Source organism: Osmerus eperlanus, chromosome 1 (genome assembly GCF_963692335.1).
Source record: "Osmerus eperlanus chromosome 1, fOsmEpe2.1, whole genome shotgun sequence".
NCBI lineage: Eukaryota > Metazoa > Chordata > Actinopteri > Osmeriformes > Osmeridae > Osmerus > Osmerus eperlanus.
In genome coordinates, this window is record NC_085018.1 from 6,552,239 (window position 1) to 6,565,356 (window position 13,118).

The following is a 13,118-nucleotide window of genomic DNA, read 5'->3' on the forward strand; positions in this document are numbered from 1 at the left end:
AACAGCAGCAACGGTACGCAACAGATGCTTGAACAAGCGCACAGGGCTGACTCCTTACGAGATGTTGACAAACAAAAAGCCCAATGTGTCCAGAATGCAACGATTCGGGTCTGTTTGCTACAACTATAAGCAGGAAAAGGGAAAGCTTGACTCCAGGTGTGATCAGGGGCGTTTTGTGGGGTACGATAAAAATAGCCCAGCGTATTTGGTGTACCACCCAGATACAAACAAAGTGCAAAAACACAGGCTGGTGAAATTTGTGAGCAAAACAGCTGCAGAAAAACAAACACAGACAGATGAGCCAGATCTAAATGATGACAGTGTGGGGCACAGAGTCAGGACTAGGGGGACGCAGGGGGTCAACAGGAGTGCAGAAAAGGCTCTAGAGCAAAATGAACCCGGTAAAAGTCCACATTGCGATAGTCCAAGGGCAGCAAATGAGTCTACTGAGCATAATGAAACTGTTACAAGCGTCGATCCTGAGAGTAGGCGGTATCCAACTAGAGAAAGGAGGGCACCTAATTACCTAGACGACTTCGTGAGAGAAGACAGTGATAGTGACGGGATGCATGTCACAGTAGACTACTGCTGCAGAGCAGTTTATGGCATTCCGCAAACTTATGGTGAAGCAATGCAGTCAGACAATTCAAAAGAATGGAGAAAAGCAATGAATGAGGAAATCCAGTCTCTAAATGAGAATAAAACCTTTACCCCGACAACACTACCCGTGGGCAAGAAACCAGTGGGGGGTAGGTGGGTTTACGCAATCAAGTCTGGTGTAGATGGGAATGACCAGTACAAGGCTCGATTTGTCGCCAAGGGCTACAGCCAGAAAATGGGGGTAGACTATGGGGAAACGTTTTCACCTACAGCAGATCTAACCAGTGTTAGAATTGTGATACAGAAGGCAGTGCAGGAAAATTTACTGGTCCACCAAATGGACGTGAAAACCGCGTTCTTACACGCCCCCATCGACCACGAAATCTACATCAATCCACCAGAGGGCTATGAAGAAAAAGAGGGTGTAGTCTATAGGCTAGAAAAATCACTTTATGGTCTCAAACAGTCTGGAAGAAACTGGAACAGGGTTTTACATGATTGCTTAACTGAAAATGGTTTCACACAAAACCAAGCTGACAACTGTGTTTATTCCCAAGAGTCTAAAGAAGGGAAATTAATCATAATTGTGTGGGTCGATGACTTGATCATTGCTGCAAGCGATGAAGGAAAACTGAAAAGGGTGAAAGGGATGCTTGCAGAGCAATTCAAGATGAAAGATTTGGGGCAACTCAAACATTTTCTTGGTATTGATTTTGATTTTTCTGATGGATGCATTAAGATGTCACAAGAGAAGTACATTAACAAAATTCTACAGCGTTTCAACATGTCAGAATGCAGGGTGAGAGATACTCCTTGTGAGCAAAAGCTGGAATACAGTAATGATGCCGTTAAAATGACAGATATCAGGATGTACAGAGAGGCCGTGGGCAGTCTGATATACCTGACGACCTGCAGCAGGCCTGATCTGAGTTTTGTGGTGAGCAGGTTGTCACAGTACCTAGCCGAGCCTACAGAGGAGCAATGGGTTACTGTGAAGCATGTCCTGCGATACCTTAAAGGTACAGCAGGCAAAGGTTTAACCTTTAGGAGAAGCACTGAGAATCTTGGTATAAAAGCCTACAGTGATGCAGACTGGGCGACTGATATCAGTGATCGCCGCAGTACCTCGGGATACTGTGTTAGTCTTAGTGAAAACAGTGCACTTGTTTCATGGAAGTCTAAGAAGCAACCTACTGTTGCACTTTCCACATGCGAAGCAGAGTATATGGCACTTGCTTCTACTGTTCAGGAATGCCTTTACCTAGAACAATTACTGGAGAATATGGATGGTTACCAATACACACAAATGGTAATACACGAAGACAATCAGGGGACGATTGCTCTTGCCAGAAATCCTGTAAATAGAAAGCGTTGTAAACACATAGACATTAGGTATCACTTTATTAGGTCTACTGTGAATGAGGGTAAGGTGAATTTAATGTATTGTGCTACTGATGAAATGGTCGCTGATGTGATGACGAAGCCTGTCAGCAAGTTCAAACTGGGAAAGTTTGCAGGTCCTCTTTTTGGTGACTAATATGTGTAAGCCAAAGGTACACATTTGTTTAACTTGTTTTGGTGTTTTTTGTGTTACCAACCTGAGTACAAGTGGGGGTGTTAAAATGTAAGCCTATTTTTTATGTTCTCAGGTTACATGACTGTAAATATGATTTACTCTTAGCGACACAAGAGGGCGCAAGAGCACACAATAATTAATGTGATGAATGTTCATGTATTGTATTGTGATCTAATGGACTTCCCGTACATGGACATTTTTATGCGTAACGTCTTTACTTTAAAAAGTTAGTTCGCGATCAACCCAACTGGCAGATGGCCACATTTCATTATTCTGAAATAAATGTCCTATAATGAGAGAAGTCGTCAGCCTCCTTCATACGCATCGTCAGCAGCACCACTCTGCTGATAAAATTTAACAGAATACAAATAAAATAGCTATTATAGATAGTGTTAAGTTATTTTAATAAAGGTCACTCATAATAGTAGCATGTACGTGTACAGGTATAACAAGGCAAAAAAGAGGATGGCAGGGAGAAGCGGCGATGCCGGAGGAAAGCGTGTCCCCGACATTTATATAAGCCTCTCATGGATGCACGACTTTGTAAGGCTCACCAATAACACCATGACAAACTTTCCGGAGAGAGAGGAGGTGACGGTGAGTAGTATGATTGTGTCATTATGCTGCAGTCAAACATTACATATGGCAGGGGCAGCAACATTGAAGCTACTAGTTTGTTAACCCTTTAAATACACAGTATCTAAGCAATCTGAAATGAGGCACAATGCTCGAAATGATTGGAATCATGGCGAAATTACATTTAAATATATATATTTCCTCTCAATGTGGTATTCAATATGCAATGCTTATGAATTAAGGCTTGACATTTTACAATATTTTCCATTGCCTCCTAGTCAGAGAATGAAGAAACTACTATTAACAGGGAAGACCTGGATGCAATCTTCTCTGGGACCAGCACAGCAGAGCCAGTTTCTACACAGCCAGCTTCTACACGGCCAGCTTCTACACGGCCAGCTCCTTCACAGCCATCTCAGCGCCAAAAGAGGAAAGGCACGGAAGAGGCAATCCTGGAGAGGCTGGAGGAGCTACGGAGGATCCGGGAGGAGAGACAGGCCAGAGCAAAGAATGAGGACAGTGTTTTTGGCAACATGGTGGCCAGCATGCTCCAAAAACTGCCCCAACAGAAGAAGAGTGAAGCAAAGTTTGCAATACACAAACTACTATTTGAGATCGAGCAAGCAGGGGAAAATACAGAGGAGTAGTCTCACAATAAAAAAAGATATCAAAGATTTTTATGAGATGTACATTATTATTTATTATTGCAGTAATTGTTGTGGGTGGGGATTGAGGAGACCTCTTCTGACGTGGTCAAGCTGCCAGGGTACCTGACCCTGTATTGATTGAAAAAACATCTTGAGGTCATCACTGGTGGCAACAGCAGCTTGGGATGCCCTCGCGTTTGACAGACGCCCAATACCCATGAGGTTATTGTCCCCGGTAACCACCCGTCTCCACTCCTCTGGCTGGATCTCCTGAGCTGCTGACACTGTGTCAGTAAAGTTTGGTGGGATATACCTGACAGATTAAATATGCACAAACACACATTATACAGGGTGATGAGTTGGATTATATAAGTATAACAAGGCAAGACTTTGAAGATCTTTGATTCCTATTTGATTCCTGTTGCTGCTATTACACCTGACTTTATAATAATACCTAGTGGCCAAGGAGTTCGCAGCGTCTGTGTAACATAGGTAGTTAGTTGTGGAGAGCCGCACAGGCATTGACCACATCAACCACCTTCTTTGGATTGAACTCGATGGGCCGACCTAGGACTCTCCATTGCGCAGACATGATTCCAAAAGTGTTTTCGATCACCCTCCTGGCTCTTGAGTGCCTGTAGTTGTAGATTTTTCTACCTTCATCAAGATTGGTACCTGCGTATAGAAGTAATAGACAAGAGACACAATGCTTTGTATGATTTTCGTCAGAGGCAACTCTCATATTTAGAGATTTATTAGAGAATATTTCAGTCCATATTTGGGTTTAAGGGTCAATAAATAGGTAAATGTTCAGCATAATCATTTGAATTAATAAGTAATGCATTTCCTGTCAAGTAATTTCCTATTATTTAGCCAAAACCATATAAGGGGGAACCAATTTTTCGTTCCTCTTGCGACTTATTGGGAATTATTTAATTAGCAGCAACTGTTGATCGTCAACCAAATTGAGCTATACTGTAGGCGAGACTGGAACATGACTCCCAGACACCTCGGCGAAAGGCGATCAAGCAAGCTCATGCTGCTTGGATACCTTCAAACCTTTTTGGTTGGCTTCAATTTATCTGGGAAACTTTTCTGGTGAGTAGATTATTTATACCCACAAAATATACACATACCTGTGGCATGATATTGAGACGAAAGCATGACCTGTGGTTGTTTTCCACTATCTGATGTTTTTGCTAGCTAGCTCGTAGTAAAGGGTATTATTCAGGTAACTAGCGATTACTAACTTGCCATGTTTAGTCAAATTAAAGCAAACACAATCATTCAGATATCCATTCTATATTGATGGCTATGTTTTGTGATCTCTTGCTACCATCTACTGTCATTAATTTCCGTGTTGATAGAAAATGTATTCCTCATTTATTGTCAGGCCACAGTTCAAGCAAAAATGAGAGGCAAGTGTAATTTGTTTGGAAAATCTGGGCTAGGGCTAGTTGATGGACGACATGTAGAATAAACCAGATTTTATGCTTATTCAATCTAACAACCTATTGAAATGACAAGACGGCAATGTATGACTGTAATGTTTCATAGGGTAATGAAACGCACCACTTGTCATACCACTTGATTGCCTGCTGTTGACCGTTTTCTATATCTTGAACATCTCCCTATAATTTTACAGGTGAATGTTGGCCCGCACAGGTCCCGTTCCAAGAAACAGAACATGACAGCACTGCTGTACAAATTGTCCATGTATAGTACATGGCCTTCTCTCAGGTGTTGAGCAAGTACGGTCAGCACAAAGTGACCATTCCTTGCTGAACATCAACGAGACCGTCAAACACCTAATTCCTTGATGTACCAGCAGCATGATTATTTTTTTGCAAAGGCTGAAAGCCCATCTCCCATCCCACACCCTCACCACATTGCATAGAGGGACTGTAGAGAGCATCCCAAGGAGCTGCATCACGGCCTGCAGAGGACAGTGAGGACAGCTGAGAAGATAGTCAGGATCTCTCTGCCCTCCCTCACAAACATCTATACCAAATGCTGCATCCCCAAACCCACACGCATTGTGGACAAACCCATGCACCCCACACGCTCCTGTACATCATCAAACTCAATATTTTTGCATATTGCTGCTACCTCAATAACTGATGTCCATGTATTATGGTATTAGTATGTTATGTTTACATTCAGTTTCCCTTGCACTAGCTTACATTCACAGTATCCCCACTTCTTGGTGTTTTGAGGCATTTGTCACAAATTTCATCTTGTCTTATTGGACCAATTTTATTGACCTAATTCCACACAGTTGTTGTAGTTGTCTAGGTTATGTCTAGGTCCTGGAAGAACGTTGTTTTGTTTCATTGTGTACTGTAAGTATATGATGACAATAAATACCAGTTGACTTGTCATGACAACAGCTCCAGAAATCCAAAGCCCTTCATGATCCTGGATGTCCATAGTGGATCCTGTGTAAAGGATCATGTCCTAAACATAGCCAGTACATCACACAACTCAAACATGCTGTACCTTTTTGCCTATATGTTGACGGAAGCTTTGCCTACCCCTACACAGTGTCAAGGTTTTAAATAATTTTGATGTGATATTTTTTATAGCTGTGTGCTAATGATATTCATTGATATGTAACGTGACAATGACGAGATTGTACCCTTTCCTGGACATGTAATTAGCTACCTGAAATGAGTAAAAGGATACGTGTTAAAAATTAAGAAACGTGTTGGTGTGGGCTTTTTAACTTATTAAAATATTTATTAAAATAACTTAGTACTGTCATTACTGTTCCGATTTTTAAATATTCACACAGGTGAATCCACAGTGAATTGATATGATATATTATCGTAGTGTAGCTTTTCGAGAAGCTAACTTGGCTAATGACGATAATGTAGGCTGCCATGTTTTTTGTTTTGATCAGTACTCTGCATTGTGGGTGTCAAATGGTCAACGAGATGACCTACTCTTCTCACGAGAAAATACTGAGGTGTACGGGGTCAAGGGGTACATCATCAAGGGTCATATTTGTTGCCGGAAGACAAAAAAATCAAAGATGGCCTCTAGTAGCTCAAAACGAGACGAAAGACAGACGAATGTCAGATGTTTTAGATGCATATTTGTGAACGTATATCTATTATTTCGATCTCTGGTTGGTTGTACAATAGTAAAATCTGTTGAAAGCGATAGCCAAGTCAAGGAAAACGGATAATATTATGGTTTACTAGGTGGCGTGAGTAAAGCGTGAGTTATTTTTGGTTAGCTGTTAGCTAACATTAGCTAAACTAAATTATTTGAACGTTTTCTTATGGATAATAAAGGTAAACTTTCTCAAAATATACAGTAAATTGAGATTCATGTTTATAACATACGCGTAGGCTAATGCTGAAGAGTTTATTGTTACGTAATAAGCTAAACTGGACATTCTAAAGGACGCGTTCCAACACACCGGTGTGTTGGTACGCTCCAGGGACCAGCCAGGACTCAACACACCGGTGTGTTCGTACGCGTCAAAGGGTTAAACGGCTGCTATATGACGTTGTTCATTTTCAATGCGCCGATAGTTCGGCTCTTTGGGCCGGCACAATCCGGAAGAAACCACCAAAGCTTCACAAGGCATTGTTCGCCCATCCCTAGTTCTTGCATTCCTTGCAAATCAGCGTTAATAAAAAGCAAATGAGCCAGAGTCTAGCTAACATTGACTCGACGGGCATGGCTGATGTTTATACCGTAGCTCTAGCGTAGAAGATCCCTGTGCAAGCAAACAGGATCGACTTAGCACTAGCTACAGCTTAGCAAACAAACTATCGTGATTAACCCTCGTGCTGCCTTCGGGTCACATGACCCAAAGGTTCATAACGAACCATCGTTGTGTTTACCCAATTTTACCCAATACAAAAACAAATACAAATAATTTTCTTTTAACCATTCCAATGTGGGGGGTCTGAGACAGCCCGACAGTTAAAAGAAAATGCTTCACTTTGTTTTTGTATGAGGTAAATTTGTCACAATACGACGGTGGGTCACAATGACTGATGGGTCAGAATGACCCGAAGATAACACAAGGGTTAAACTCAGCTTCAGTTAGCTCTTGCTATCTTGCTGAAAAATAGATCTGGACAAACATGCATCTTGAATTGTAGATTTACATGACAACACGGGTTATTTATTTGAATAAAACAGTCAGGAACAAGAAATAACGTTAGCACCATTGCCAATAAACTAAATCATCACACATTCTACCGATGCTAGATACAGGCAGGATACGTTAGCATTGCTAATAACTGTTAGCGACAACATCATACAGCTTGCAGTTGTGATGAACATAAGGTCGGAACAGCACCTCTTTTCAGCAACAGCTTCATAGCAAATCCTGCTTAACATTAGCGGTGAATGTAAATTTTGCGGGTGAATAAAAAAGTTGTTTCAAAAGCTAGGCTAGCGTTTGCAAGTTGCAGTTTCAAAAAGTGAAATTTTGATAGGAAAGAGGTTTCAATGGACTTTGAGGTTCACTGTATGTATATTTTACACACCAAACTGTCATTTTTCAACTATGACAAGGTAAAATCGGTTTTGCAATCAATCCATGACAACCACACAGACACGCCACTCAGACTCTTACACAGGTGATTGGTATTAGCTGATTAGTGGAGTCACAAGACAGAGCTATTCAGTCAACTGGTCGTAATATTACGACCAGTTGACTGAAAAGATGCAAATGTATACTTTTTGAAAGTGGTAAATGGCCTCAAGAGGTGAGTGTTCTTGGAGTTACATTTCAGGAGATGCAGCTCTTCCTTAGTGATCCTATTGCCATATGATGGGAAGTAATGTTATAATATATATATCTTGGGTAATGTTATAATATAAATGTCTTAGTTAAGACAACTACTGAAGTGTAACACATTTCATTACCAATGTTTCACCTTTCTTGCACTGAGGTTTAAGGGACCAGGAGACGTCTTCAGAAATGTGGACACCGGGGAAATTGAAACTGGAGACAAAGATACGTTCTATGAGGGTAATATTCGTTTTACAGTAGTATCAAGTAGATCAACATCTATATATTAAAGATGATTGGTCACAAAGTTACTTTGACAGAATGCATGTCAGTTACATCAACAGTCCATGAGTGGAAAACATACTTGTACAAGTTTGTAACATGTTCCCAGTACTACTAACACAGTACTGGATTATACAACACGTATGGGACAAAAGTCTGTATTTACATTGGGTACAGAAGCGCAATACATCAAGCTGGCTGAATAGAGCCAGAGACTGAGTTTGCGGGTCGGCACCTGCCTATGGTCGGAACGTCTCGTGGATGGTTCAGCAACATTCAAATTCTGCTAACGTTATTCTTCGCAGTTGTTGGTGGATTACAGAGAAACAAGACGTACAGTATAGACCTAGAGATAAAGAGTTAGAGTTTAGCTAGTATTTATATAAGTTTTATTACAGTCGTTATTTAATCTTTCATATAGAGTAGCCTAATCGTTTTTGATAGTTGTTATTAGCGTTAGAGTGTATAGATTAGCTTTTTGTATTTTTTAGCGTAAGAATAGTTTAATATTATATGTAGTTTAATCCTTCGTTTTCGATTAGTGTTTTTAGTGTAATTTATTGTAGATATGTTGCTGTATATTGTAGTTAAATTAGTTTTAGCGTTAGAGATAGATAGCTACAGTAGCTACAGTTAGAGCTACAGTAGCTAGAGCTAGGTTTGTACGGTACGGTACAGTAGCTGACCAAGACCAACAATCAGGTGAGACTACACTGGTGTATGTAGTTGTACATGTAAATGTAAAGTATTTACGCGTTGATGGGGATGTGAAAGATTTAGTTATTAATCGGATTTTTCTTACTATAACCATTTGGTAAGGTCAGGTTCCCTATGCTAATGTGACAGTTATACCTCGGAGCTAACGGCTAAACGCAATTGCGCGAGCGAATGAACAAGCTAGAGCTAGCGAGCTGGGTGTCAACGTTAGAGCTAACGTACTGATCAGCCTTACGTTACTGGCGGTAACCTTCAAATACACGACATCATGATACCTGATCAACGAATATTTATGTGACAATGGCACCATTAATCTACACCAAGCATATCCTTTTGTATGAAACAACTTACCTCTCCCGAGTGTTGTGGATGATTCCCCTCATTCAAGTTCGTTCCTCAACTTGTTTGACGCCAAGTGTCCGGAACTTCTTTAAAGAGTGCCGTAAATAATTGTAAATTATAATTGTAAATGATTTACTGCATATTTAATAAATTATTTGTCTCTGCCAACACATAGTTTCCCAACTGTACTGTTGCCAAGCAACAATTACATTTCCCTGAACAAGCTTGCTTGCTACTTTAGGTCTCATGACACTGCAAGCCAGCTATTTTGTTTCATGTACATTTATGTTTCCATTTATTGCGCAACCAGTGAAATAAGAAGTTAATCTTTGCGGCCCAAAGTGTGATACAATCTAAAACACAACAATTGTTGTTAAATACATTTCTCAACAGAATGAGTTATGGGAAGCAAGAAAGATCAAGGCAATACCTCCGATCCTGGAGATCAGCTAAACGTGTGCTCAAAAAGATAGACACAGAGCATCTGATTGATGACAGCCACATGGACAACCACGTGGACGACACTGAAAACATGTCATCCCCACAGTCCATGATTACAGCATCATTAGAGTTGGAGGAGTACTTGCAGGATGACATGGAGGTAGCCTTGGAGGATGATAGGGGAGTAGCCTATGAAGACGACAGGGAGGTAGCGTTTGAGGATGATGGGGAGGTACCCACTGACCTTGGGGAAAGTAATGATGAGGAATCCTACCAAGAAAACAACATAGAAAGTACATCACTTGCATCAGATCTGGCAACCTGGGCCACTCACTGTCAGGTGAAGAACAATGCCGTTGATCAGTTGTTGAAGATTCTTCAGAATCATGGCCACTCGGATCTCTCATCCTCCGCTCGTACCCTGCTAAAAACACCAAGGCAGGTAAATACAACACAGAAGTCTGGAATGGAGTATCTGAATTATCCATTGCGTGATACATTGCTAGACACCCTGAAGAAATACCCATTTGAACAGCTGTCTGACTGCGACACAGTTAATCTGTCCTTCAACATTGATGGATTGCCGCTGTTCAAGAGCTCAGGGAAAGCTATGTGGCCTGTCCTATGTGCTGTTCACCTCAAGCCCATCACTGTTTTCCCAATCACACTGACGTGCGGAAACAAGCGGCCAACCGACCTGCATTTTTTAGATGACATGGTGGCAGACCTCAATGATCTACTATCTAGTGGCCTGCAACACAGAGAGAAAACATTTAAAGTTAATGTTCTTTGCATTGTGTGCGATGCTCCAGCAAAAGCCTTGGTCCGTAACACAAAGCTGTGCTCAGGTTATTACGGCTGTGATAAATGCACTCAGAAAGGACAGTGGTTTAACAGAGTTACATATCAGGAAACAGAAGAACTCACCCTGCGAACAGACGAAGCATTCAGACATCAAACCCAAGAAGAGCACCATCATGGCAACACTCCCCTGCTCAACTTGCCTATCGACATGGTAAAAGCTTTCCCCATTGACTACATGCATCAGGCATGCTTGGGTGTCATGAAAAAGCTTCTCCTCATCTGGAGCAGAGGAGAGAAAGGTTGTAGAATGTCTGTGACACAAATACAGGAGGTGAGCAGCAGGCTTCTTCACCTTAAACCTGAAATTCCCTCCATCTTCTCCCGCAAACCACGAGGTCTTGAAGAGCTGGAAAGGTGGAAAGCCACGGAATTCCGACAGTTTATGCTGTACACCAGTAAGGTGGTGTTGAGGGGAATCCTGAGGGATGACCTGTACCTCCACTTCTTGTCCTTCAGTGTGGCGATGTGCATTTTAGTGAGCTCTACGACTCTCAAGCAGTATTCACAATACGCTCAACAACTACTGCAGTACTTTGTTGTGAGAGGACGGGAGCTTTATGGCAAGACGTTTCTTGTGTACAATACGCACACAATGCTCCACATAACTGCAGATGCCGTTTTGTTTGATGGGTTGGACAACTGCAGTGCCTTTAAATTTGAAAGTTTCTTGCATACCATGAAGAGGATGGTGAGGAATGGAAGATGCCCCCTTTCCCAGGTGGTGAAGAGGATCGAGGAGAGAAAAGAAGAACCCCTGCAAGTGCAAAAACAGAAAATGACAAATAGCCCAAAGGACAGAGCGTTCGTGCTGGATAGTGAGGAAGGCTGCGATGTCATTGATGAGACAGAAAAAAAATGGGTGCCACCTGTGCCGTGTATATAGTAATCCGCAACCACTGTTTTTGGAGCCTTGTAACTCATCCATCATTGGAGTGTTTCAATACAAGAACACAACCACAACAATGAGATGGATTCCCTGCGAAACAATAAATAATATCGCCATGAAGACACAAATGGGGGATAAAACGATCTTCATGAAAATCTTACACAAACTATGAGTATGTATACATGTTGTGGAAGTATACTCGCATAGTATATTATTTACTATGGAAAGGGTAATGTTTTAAGTAACTGTTTGTCTTACTATTTTCAACAGAATGTACTACATTGTAGAATTCCTTGAGGAAAACCTGGTGGGAATAGTGGCCCAGTGTTGGACCTATGAAGAAAATGAGGTAAATGTCATATTCTAACAACCCTTGTTAACTATTTATACCGTGGCGTTGTTGAATACTCGATTCTGATTGGTTGCTAAACTTTTCAAGGGCATACATTACTTCTTGATAATTGTTGACAAGGAGATCTTGGATAATTAATTGTAAAATGTATGCACGTAACATTTTATATGTATATTAAACAGTAATTACAATGGTGTTTTATGCATTTCAGCAACAATACAGCTACTGGCCACCATCCAACCAGACCAAAAGGGCAAAACAACAGGAGATCCTGGATGAGGAGCTGTGGATCAGCAGAAGAGTCCGGATCTTTGCAGCAACTGGTCAGTTGAAATCGATATTAGCTTTGTACAAAAATGTATTCATTGTTTAACTCTAACTGTAGCTATTTGATTTTACTTAACTGTTACTATTTGATACTTAAGGTGATTTTGAGAGAGCACTCAGATGGAGCAAGACAGCTGAGGACAAGTCTGCCGTCGAAACGGAGGAGGACCAACCTAGAAAAAAGAAAAGACCTAACAAATTTGGAGACAGCAGTGAAGGTAAGGACTTACCAAAAACATATTTGGTGTGGTACTCATTTGTCTGCTGCTGAAACGAAACAGAAAAAAGGATTTAGAGTGAGATCATGGAAAACAAAGACTGTGTGTTATGTGACCTATTTAGATGAGGGTTCATCATGGGAAGTTGAGCCGATGAAAAAGACAAAACGTCGAAGTAGGTATACAATGTATACTCATTCAATAGAGTAATAGACCATTGAAATATGGCTAAATGCAATAACTTAATAATGTGCATGCTCTTAAGATGGACCATTTCCACGAGCCAAAGCAACTACGGACTCTTTAAAAAAGAAGATAGATATAGGTAAAGTCCTCACTTTTTCATTCGCCTGTCTTTGTTTATTATTTGTTGTCTATGAAAAAGTTATTATTTACTAGCCATTATGATAGTCCATCAGTTTAATAGAAAACTGCATATCTTTAAACTTTACATTGTGACAAACTTTCAAATCTGATTCCAGCTAAACTTCCAACCCCTCCCCGGCCAAAGAAAGCAAAAAGTACGGCAAA

General features: G+C 41.0%; 1 protein-coding gene across 1 annotated transcript in view; it reads left to right on the forward strand.

Moving 5' to 3' along the window:
• Positions 1–13,118, forward strand: part of LOC134017173 (protein phosphatase 1 regulatory subunit 15B) — a 598,478-nt gene that overhangs the window by 84,835 nt on the left and 500,525 nt on the right. The window lies entirely within an intron of this gene.